At 40.4% G+C, this 10,869-nt stretch overlaps 2 protein-coding genes across 3 annotated transcripts in view; one reads left to right on the top strand and one right to left on the bottom strand.

The window, feature by feature from the left end:
- Positions 1 to 10,869, bottom strand: part of LOC142353242 (sulfate transporter-like) — a 510,154-nt gene that overhangs the window by 218,084 nt on the left and 281,201 nt on the right. The gene's annotated exons all lie outside the window — the stretch shown is intronic.
- The window catches only part of LOC142353246 (uncharacterized), a 534,761-nt gene that overhangs the window by 87,742 nt on the left and 436,150 nt on the right, over positions 1 to 10,869 (top strand). The gene's annotated exons all lie outside the window — the stretch shown is intronic.

Below are 10,869 nucleotides of genomic sequence, written 5' to 3' on the forward strand. Positions count from 1 at the left end.
CAAATTGAATATCGCCTCAAGGCCATTGCAAGCATTAAAGCTAGAATAGCATGACAAGCGAAATTTAATGCTACGTTCTACTGCAGCCATACGGATTTGTTCGCTTTGTTCAACATTTATATTTAGTAACTATTATTAGTACACAATCGTTACACATGAAGCTAAAATTTAATGATTTAGGATGTTTAAATATTAGCAGATAGAGAATATTTATTGGAGTTTAAACGTTTTTAATATCTACATGAGCCAGTTTTTTTATGCTTTGTTTTAATTTATTGTTATAATAACGATGCTTATTATGCTTTGTTTTGTTTGGAGATAGAGTTTGAGCCTGGATTGTTACTTAGTGTTCTTCTCAAAATCTCCTATTGTTGTTTATAACTCCACCTTAGCCGGTCTCCAGCACGGTTGAGAGAATGAGCAGGGGAATAGTCGCAAAACGTGCTGGTAAATCTCAAAAAGTTGTTCGTTAGTTCACATGTTGATATTTTCCGACAGTATTTCACCTATTTTACCTACTTTAGCTCTCGAAACATCCTCTGATTAGAACATCGTGCGTTCAAATTTGGCTATGATCTGACTACTGTGCGTTCAAAGTTGCCTGTGTGTGTCCAGATTATCGTGCGTTCATGCGTTCAATGTTGTGCGTTCAAAGTTGTGCATTCAATACTGTCTATGTCCAGACTATCGTGCGTTAAATGTTGTCTATGTCCAGACTATCCTGCGTTCAATGTTGTCTATGTCCGGACTATCGTGCGTTCAAAGCTGCCTATGGCCGGATTATCGTGCGTTGAAAGTTGCCTATGTCCAAACTATCGTGCGTTCAAAAATACTTGTGTCCAGACTTTCGAGCGTTCATTGGTGTTTTGCAGAACCGTGTATTTTGGAACCCATTACACCCCCTTGTGCGTTCATTTTGGTCTGGACATACCGACTTTTGGTCTGCCACCTCTGGGAGACTAATCTGGCTCTCCTGGGAGACTAATCTTTCAAGGAAGCGCAAGGTCGGCAATTAAAATCAATTTTAAGGAGATTCTATTCAAATGAGAGCAAATATACTTGGGGTCGGTAAGTTACCGATGGACGCTTAGCAGAACATTCCATGAATGAGATGTTTCATAAAGCACGTACTGCTTCACATGCGTTTTTGCGTTTTCCTTAAACAACCGAGTTTTTAGTTGCCGAGTCGGGCTGCCTTCAGTTTTTAGCTTGTGCTTAATTTTTGCTCCTTTTTGTCTAATAAGGATTGATTTTGAGTATACAGAAGTTGATGACTTTAAAAACTGTTAATTTAGCGGGATCATTGTGGCTGCTGAGCTTACTGACTCAAAAACCAAACTGAATAGCGCTTCAAGGCCATTTCAAGCACTAAAGATATAATAGCATGACAAGCGAAATTTAATGCTACATTCTACTGCAGCCATATAGATTTGTTCGCTTTGTTCAACATTTATACTTAGTAACTTTTATTAGTACACAATCGTCACTCATGAAGCTAAAATTTAATGATTTAAGATGTTTAAATATTAGCAGATAGAGAATATTTATAGGAGTTTCAACGTTTTTAATATCTACATGAGCCAGTTTTTTAATGCTTTGTTTTAATTTATTGTTACAAAAACGATGCTTGTTGTGCTTTGTTTTGTTTGGAGATAGAGTTTGAGCCTGGTTTTTTTTACTTAGTGTTCATCTCAAAATCTCCAAAATCTCCTATAGTTTTTCATAACTCCACCTTAGCCGGTCTCCAGCACGGTTGAGAGAATGAGCAGGGGAATAGTCGCAAAACGTACTGGTAAATCTCAAAGGTTGCTCGTTAGTTCAACTGTTGATATTTTCCGACAGTATTTTACCTATTTTACCTATTTTAGCTCTCGAAACATCCTCTGATTAGACTATCGTGCGTTCAAATTTGGCTATGATCTGACTACCGTGCGTTCAAAGTTGCCTGTGTGTGTCCAGACTATCGTGCGTTCATGCGTTCAATGTTGTGCGTTCAAAGTTGTGCATTCAATATTGTCTATGTCCAGACTATCGTGCGTTAAATGTTGTCTATGTCCAGACTATCGTGCGTTCAATGTTGTCTATGTCCGGACTATCGTGCGTTCAAAGCTGCCTATGTCCGGACTATCGTGCGTTCAATGTTGACTATGTCCATACTATCGTTCGTTCAATGTTGTCTATTTTCGGACTATCGTGCGTTCAAAGCTGCCTATGTCTGGACTATCGTGCGTTGAAAGTTGCCTACGTCCAAACTATCGTGCGTTCAAAAATACTTGTGTCCAGATATTCGAGCGTTCATTGGAGTTTTGCAGACCGTGTATTTTGGAACGCATTACACCCCCTTGTGCGTTCATTTTGGTCTGGACATACCGACTTTCGGTCTGGCACCTCTGGGCAACTAATCTGGCACTCCTGGGAGACCAATCCTTCAAGGAAGCTCAAGGTCGGCAATTAAAACCAATTTTAAGGAGATCCTAATCAAGTGAGAGCAAATGTACTTGGGGTCGGTAAGTTACCGATGGACGCTCAGCAGAACATTCCATGAATGAGATTTTTCATAAAGCACGTACTGCTTCGCATGCGTTCTTGCGTTTTCCTTAAACAACGGAGTTTTTAGTTGCCGGGTCGGGCTGCCTTCAGTTTTTAGCTTCTACTTACGTTTTGCCCTCTTTTGTCCAATGAGAATTGATTTTGAGTATACAGAAGTTGATGACTTTAAAAACTGTTAATTTAGCAAGATCATTGTGGCTGCTGAGCTTACTGAATCAAAAACCAAATTGAATAGCGCTTCAAGGCCGTTGCAAGCATTAAAGCTAGAATAGCAAGACAATCGAATTTAATGCTACATTCTACTGCAGCCATACGAATTTGTTCGCTTTGTTCAACATTTATATTTAGTAACTTCGTCACACATGAAGCTAAAACTTAATGATTTAATATGTTTGAATATTAGCAGATAGATAATACTTATAGGAGTTTCAACGTTTTTAATATCTACATGAGCCAGTTTGTTATGCTTTGTAATAATATATTGTTATAATAAAGGTATTCAGTATAGCGGGTAATACGGTTTGCAAAAGTCAATTGCAAAAACATAATATCCGGAGAGATTTGAAACCGCTGAAACGAAGTGGGCGGGGCAAGTTCTCCTTGTTTTTGATAGGAGAGCAGCAGTTACATTTGGTCCGCCGACCCGGACAGCGGAAGTCAAACTGCTGTCCAATCTGATGAAGAGAGTGCCAATGGCACCCCCCAAGATAATCAAACAAATCAACAGCAACAGGCCAGTGAGGCAAACAGAAGAGTGCAACTCATTAAAGAAATTGAAGTGCAAACCCTGCTAAGAGGTAACCAGCAGAGCAAAAGCAAACAGCAACCAGGCAACCCGGGCACAACCCCCAGGGAAGAGCTCCAATCATCAGTTCAAATGTACGACAAAAAACTTCGAGAGTTAGTGGAAGAATTTAACTCTAAAACAGGGATTGACTACAAGATAGTTGAAGATGCTGATCAACCCAACAAACTAAAGGCTCTCTACCAATGGGCTGTTCACCTTCTAGAGGAAAAAATATCCAAGCAACTGCAGCGTCAGAACAAACTTGCACCCTACCCAACAAGTTTCGTTGAAGAACATCTGAAAGAAGCAAGGAAGCGCAAAGCAAGTTTGGACTATCATGAGCTTGCACATAAATGCTAAAGTACGCAACCAGCAATGAATGCGGAGCAAAGCAAAACAACTCAAGCATTGAACGACAGAGAGAGCAACAAAAACTACCCAACGGACAACCCAGTTGCTCAAACAGTGCAAAATGGAGAAACAGCAAGTGGTCAAGAGACGGAGAATGTTTCAGAGACATCCTCAGCTATGCAAAGACGTGAGTAAAGGTTAAAAAAATTGATATCGAATTTGAAACCAAGATGCGACTGGAACAGGCACGGTTTGAGCGTAGGAGACTAGAGCTGGAAATGCAATTAAAGCAACTGCAAACCAAGCATCGACTACTGGAGGAAGAGCGTCAGCTAGAGCGCAAAGTGTAGAAAACGGCCTTAAAGAATGATGATGTCCGTTGCCAATCAACTATTGCTCAAAACAAGGCACTCTTCAACTGAACCCCACAGAAGAGAATTGCCTCAGACTGGGCCAGTAGAATCGACAACCTTCTAACACCAGATCGATCAACAGCTCGCTTCGACGTAACCCCTCAGGTGAACAGGCAAAGTCACTTCACCCGACATCGCAGTTCACGAGACCGTTCCTCAAGTGTTGAACACCGAGACGTTTCCCACAGAGCTGGTGTACTACGATACAACAGGTTGCAGTATCCTACCAAAGTTGAAGCTGAATAAATTTGACGGAAACCCTCTCGAGTGGCCGGAGTGGTCTTGTATGTTCATTGCTACAGTGGATCAACGACCAATACCAGACTCAGAAAATAAGAGCCATCTGAAGACTCTACTGACAGGCAAGGCAAGGTCAGCAATCTCTGGAATGGGCTATTGTGGACAGTTCTAAGGTGCTGTATGGAGCATTCTGGTGAGGAGGTCTGGAAGGCCTCATGTGATCATTGATGCACAACTGGAGAATCTTGGCAAAAAAAGTCAGGTGAAACCTCAAAACTCAACAGGTCTGATCAGTTTCTCAGTTATTGTTTCAAACTTTGTGAATGTGCTCAAACAGTACAAGCAGCTGGTGATCTGCAATCAAGCTCGACACTATATATGGCAGCAGATAAACTACCTCAAGTTCTCAAAGAGAAGTGGTGGTTCTATGTTGATGATTAAGATGAAGATTGGCCTGATCTGATTATGTGTGAAAAATGGCTGTCAAGGATAGCATTCGTGCACGAAGGGTTTTCAGCTTTCAAGGGAGAGCGAAGAGAAGCAGACCAAAGGGGCACAATTAGAGACAAACGGTTCTCAAAAACATCGATCTTCAGTTCTAGTTCAAATGAGAAAGAAACCAAGCGAATGCAAAGTGATCACTGTCCGCCAGCTGAGGGCACTCATAACATTTGGAACTGTCCACTATTCAAGTAAATGAGTGAGAATGATCGGTACTCTGCAGTGAGGAAGAAACGTTTATGTTACGGATGTCTAGGCAAAGGACATGCAATCAAAGATCGTAAAGTTAATGCGTGCGGTATTAATGGATGCTTCAAGAAGCAAAAACGATTGCTACACTCAGAAAACCAATTGGACGAGAGCAATCTTGCAATTAATGTAAGCGCAGCAACATCAACCAGAGTAACGAAGTTACAAGCCTTCTTCAGATAGTTCCTGTCCCAATACAGAGCGGTGGCAACAGGTTGAACACATATGCTTTCCTCGACAGTGGATCAACGGTTCCATTTATCAATCAAAGTGTGCAAGAGAAGTTACAAGCCCAAGGCACCGACGTGACGCTCAACATAGCTGGCATACATTGAACAAAGATCTGAAGACAAAGAAGGTTCCTCTGAAAATGAGGGGATTACACTCAAAGGTGCATTCAATCGAAGCCTTTGCACACCCGTCAATCTCCTTGTGAAACACATAGTACAACTAGAAAAAGCTGAAGCAAAGCTTCAATCACTTGAGTGTTCTACCCAACAAAAGCTTCAACTTGATGAAAGTTGGCATCATCCTTGATCAAGATGCTTATGAGCTACAGCGCCCATTGGACTACACGATAGGAACACGAAGTGAACTTTTTGACGTTCTGACAAAACTAGTATAGGTAGTCAGTGGACCCATGACGGGCAAGAGAAGACAAAAATGTTTGTCAGTTCGCCTTCACAGCGGATGCGAAATTGGCTGAGAATATCCGAAACTGGTATATGGACTTAGAAACCTATGCTTCAAAAATCAACTTCGTCAGTCAGTCAAAGAAGGAACTGCAGGAACAAAAGATGCTAAAGAGTGCGACAAAGTTCACAATGTGAGCGTGACGAAGTGGGAATGCTGTGGAATGAACCAGAGCCTAACCTACCGCACAACTACAGCTCAGCATTGGGTCAGCTTCACTCACTGTAGCGAAGATTCGAAAGGGACCCAAACCTGAAAAATTTGTATCAGCAGTCAATAGATACAGATGAAGAAAATGTATTCCTAAAAATACTGAACGGGTCCAAAGTGAAAGTCACCTTCGGGAAAGAATGGTATTTGCCACACCATCCAGTGCTAAACCCGAACAAGCCTGGAAAAATAAGACGTGTTTGCAATGCTGCATCAAAGTACAAAGAAGTATGCCTGAATACTGATCTTCTACACGAGTTGATTGGAACAATCTTCAGATTTCACGAAGGACCAATAGTCCTGACAGCTGACATCGAATTGATGTTTCTACAAGTGCAAGTTCCCGAACAGGACAGAAGTTGCTTGAGGTTCTATGGCGTACAGGGACTGATGAACCTGTTCAGATGTACAAATACCAGCTTCACGTCCTTGGAGCTAAGAGTTCTCCAACTTGTGCAAACTATGTTCTCAAGCGAGTGGGATTGGACAACGAAGAGGATTATCCAATAGCAACAAAAAATACAAAACAACTTCTACATGGACGATTTCATCAAATCAATAGAAACCCCGGAGGAAGCAACTGAACTCTTCAGTCAACTACAACCTCTTCTCTCATAACATGAATTCGAACTGAAGAAGTGGATAAGCAACAACGATGCAGTTAACGAAACAACCCCAGAAGTCCTGATGTCAATCAGCGACACGAAACAAGTCGAAGTGGAACCAATATGGAGGGATCTGCACTGCTAGGGCTGCAATGGACCGTTACTGGTGATAGTCTTCAATCGTGCAGAGGAACGAACAAAGAGGTTGCAGCATCTATAACCCAGAAGAAGATTTTGTCATTGGTATCTTCGTTATTCTACCCGAACGTACTGTTTGCTCCGTTCAGTTTTCACATGAGACAACTTCTGAAAAGCATCTGGACTAAGAATGGGCAACATTGGGACAACGATGTGGAGCCTGGCGTAGACAAATAATTCCTGAGATGGAAAAAACAACTCCCAATTGTGGCTGAAACAAGCATCAAGAGAAGATACTTCAACAGAGAGAGGGAAGAAACCGATTTTCATGGGTTTGCTGACGGATCTGAACCCACGATGTGTGCAGTGGCCTATCTTCGTTCACAACCAAAAGAATACTCAGCTGACTTATCATTTGTCATTAGAAAACGCAGAGTGGCACCGATGAGGCATCTTTCAATACCACGACTGGAACTGCAAGCGGCAGTCATGGCAGTGAGGTTGAAGGAACAGATAGTCAAGTAACTGAAGATTAATAGTTGCAATTTTTGGTCAAACTCGACTAAAGTATTGCAGTGATACACAGTTCCCATCGTAAATAACAAGTGTTTGTGGCCAATCGAGTGGCTGAGATACTAGATACAACTGATGTTTCACAGTGGAAACATGTGAGCGGTATCAACAAACCAGCGGACATTGGCACCAGAGCAATCAACATTAAAGGCTTAAGAGAAGTGAGTGGCTCACTGGGCCGGCCTGGTTGAAGCGACCCGAAACTGAGTGGCCAGAGCAAGTGAACCTAAATTTTGCGTCAGATTAGGAGAATATACCCTCATCAGTGTTCATGGTAGAGGCTGAAGAAAAGAAAGTGGTTATTTAGTGGGAACGATACAGTAACTTTAACAGACTAGTAAACACAGTGGCATAAGTACAACGAGCATTGATTAAATACAAACCAGCCACACTCGTAGTCAGCATTGAACAAAGAGAAAAAGCAAAAGCAACAATCTTCAAGTTACCACAGCGAAAACAGTTTGGTGAAGAGATGAAATCTCTGAAAAGTGAAAAGAAGATTCCAAAAGGCAGCAAATTCCTACAATTCTCACAATTGCTGGATGAGGAAGGACTTATTCGCTCCAAAGGCAAATAAGCAGAAGTCAATTGGACTTCAATGCAAAGCATTCAAAATTGCTACATTGGAAACATCGTGCGGTTGAATTATTCTGGCGAAACCAGCACAAGGACAATCAACACGAAGGCACTGAGCATGTAAAAAACATTGTTCTACAGAAGATGTGGTTCCCAGGCATAAAAACCAGTAATGGCCGATCTACCCGATGAGCGGTTAGATACTTTAAAAGCTTTTACCAATGTTGGAATTGACTTTTTTGGCTCTTTCATTTGGAAGATTGGGCGAAGAAATGAGAAGCGATGGTGTTGTCTCTTTTTTTTGTCTAACTATGAGAGCGGTGCATATAGAAGTGGTACCCAAGTTGGACATAGATATTTGTCTCAATGCAATAATTAGATTTATTGTTCCAAGAGGCAAACCAAGTACAATCATCAGTGACAACGGGACAAACTTCGTTGGAGCTGAAAGTGAGTTGGCCACCCGCAGCACCTCACTTTGGAGGAGTATGGAAGCGGATGGTGAGAAGTTGCCAGAGAACAATGTATGCACTGTTGGGGAACAGATCAGTCACTGAGGACGTCCTTGCAACATCTATTTGTATTGTTGAGCAGACATTGAACGCAAAACCGTGGACTCCAGTCAATTCAGATGTTAATGATTTAGAAGCATTGACCCCCAATCACCTCTTGCTTGGCAACAAGAACGTTTGTTTACCCTACCTACCACGCGCAAAAGAATTTGTTGATCATCGAAAACTCTTTCGACAAACTCAAGCCTATGCAAATCTCATATGGGACAGATTTCGTAAAGAGTATCTGCCAACACTGAACAACCGGCAAAAATGGCGATCTACGGTGAACGAATTCCTTAAAGAAGGTGATCTTGTTTGGTTGATCGAAGACAGTGATAAGCGTGGATATTACATTCTTCGTCGAGTTACGGAGGCCATCGATGGGCCTGACGGTGTGATTTAATCAGCGATAGTTCAAACAAACGACGGAGTGTACAAGAGACCAGTAGTGAAGCTCGCCCCAGTACTACTTGGAAATGATGGTTTCGCGATGAAAAACAGGGCCAGCGATGTGGCGGCTGAGCTTATTAACTCAATAACTAAATTGAATAGCGCTTCAAGGCCATTTCAAGCGTTAAAGCTAGAATAGAATGCCATGCAGAATTTAATGCTTCATTCTACTGAAGCCATACGGATTTGTTCCTTTTGTTCAACATTTTTATTTAGCAACTTTTATTAGTACAAAATCGTGACACATGAATTTAAAATGAAACTCAAATTCGAACTACGCTATTATTGCGACGTATTCAAGTGTTCACAATCGCACAAATTTAGCTCAAATGGATCAAGAGATGCCCGACTTGGTAAGCCAGATTCGATGATTTTTACGGTTTTCATTCCAATTCAGAGAGTGTGGGGTATCCAGGTATCCAGAACCTCAAACTCAGTGTATTTAGAAAACCTTACGACATATTGATCTACAACCAATCAGAGATGCAACTCTGACCTGTACGCCAGCATAAAGAGAGCTCGAAAAACTACCAAAAATCAGTTGAAACTTGTTAATTTTGTCTTACTAAACTGACATATAGTGAGTATTGCACCACACTTTCATGAGAGGTAAATTACTTGTTATCGTGTTTTGTTCCTGTACATCATATTAGTGATTGTACAGTTTTATCTTATCTTTGTCTTGTTGAAAAGAGAATTAACTTTATATTCTCAAAACTTTTTTTCTGAGGAACGAAGTTGCTAAGTAAGAGAAACTTTGTGCAAAACATAAAATCAGTTTTTCTTACTGGTTTTAACGAATCCTAGTATAGTTTCACAAATTGTTCTATTGAGCAATTGAATGTATAGAAAAGCACAAGGTGCAAAAATTATTACATTTGTTAAATTTGATTATCGCGCATAGATCTCCGAAAATATTGAAACATTGATTATAGAATCGAATTGTCTCAGTCATTTGATTAGACAGTTATCCAGAGCTCCACATCTGGGATTTTGCAATTTTGAATTATAAATTGAGTTATTAACCAAAACTCAAGCAAAATTTGATTGTTTCAATTTGAATTATTTTGTTATTCTGAGAGAAACAAGTTTGTTATGCAGCAAAGCTGAGCCATTAGTTATTGAGCATTTGAGCACAACTAATGCAACGGTAATCTACCGGTTAGTGGATAATACAGTTGACAAAAGTTAACGGCAAAAACACAATATCCGGACAGATTTGAAACCGCTGAAACGAACTGGGCGGTGTAAAGCTTTCCCTGAATTTGACAGGAGAGCAGAATTACAATCATCAACGCATCGCAATTATTTAAGATTTTGATAATACCGATTTTTTCCGTTAAGAATTATTCTTAAAATTTCTCACCAAAGTAAGGCGTTCTGTAATAGTTAGAAAACTAATTTTGCATTTACGAATTTATAAGTGTACCGGACAAGGTTGAGACGAGCTGAAATGAAGCCCGGCACTCATCAATTAAGCATCAAAAATAGCTCTCTAAATTTTTGAGACCAGCCATCAAAATAGGAGAACGAAATAGGAGTCATATCCTAAAGAACCAGTTTTTGGTAATTTCTCAGAAGATTTGAAGCAAACTACTCTGCTAGATCAGGACTGTTTAAGGTCATGAGATTCAATACAGTTCTCGAAACATAGAAGTGAGTTTCACAAAATCTATAACTTCACGAAAGGAAAATAGTTAAATAGTGATTATTGTGCAATCAAGTAAAAAGCGAGTGACACAACGCACCTTTTCGTATCTACAGAATATTATAGCTGCTGCGTTTTACCATATTAAAAAAGAATCTCAATTTCTTGCCGGAAAGACTTCTGGCTCTTAAATAGAATTTGGGAAAAATCAGCTCTAGACTATCTTCCACACTATAGGCCACTGAAAATGGAAAAAACAATAAGTTAGTTGATTTTTTCTTTAGCTTTGTACTACATTAAAAAACTATGAAAAATAGCATTTCACTTATTA

The sequence above is a fragment of the Convolutriloba macropyga genome, chromosome 14, assembly GCF_964194025.1.
Source record: "Convolutriloba macropyga chromosome 14, txConMacr16.3, whole genome shotgun sequence".
Taxonomy (NCBI): domain Eukaryota; kingdom Metazoa; phylum Xenacoelomorpha; order Acoela; family Convolutidae; genus Convolutriloba; species Convolutriloba macropyga.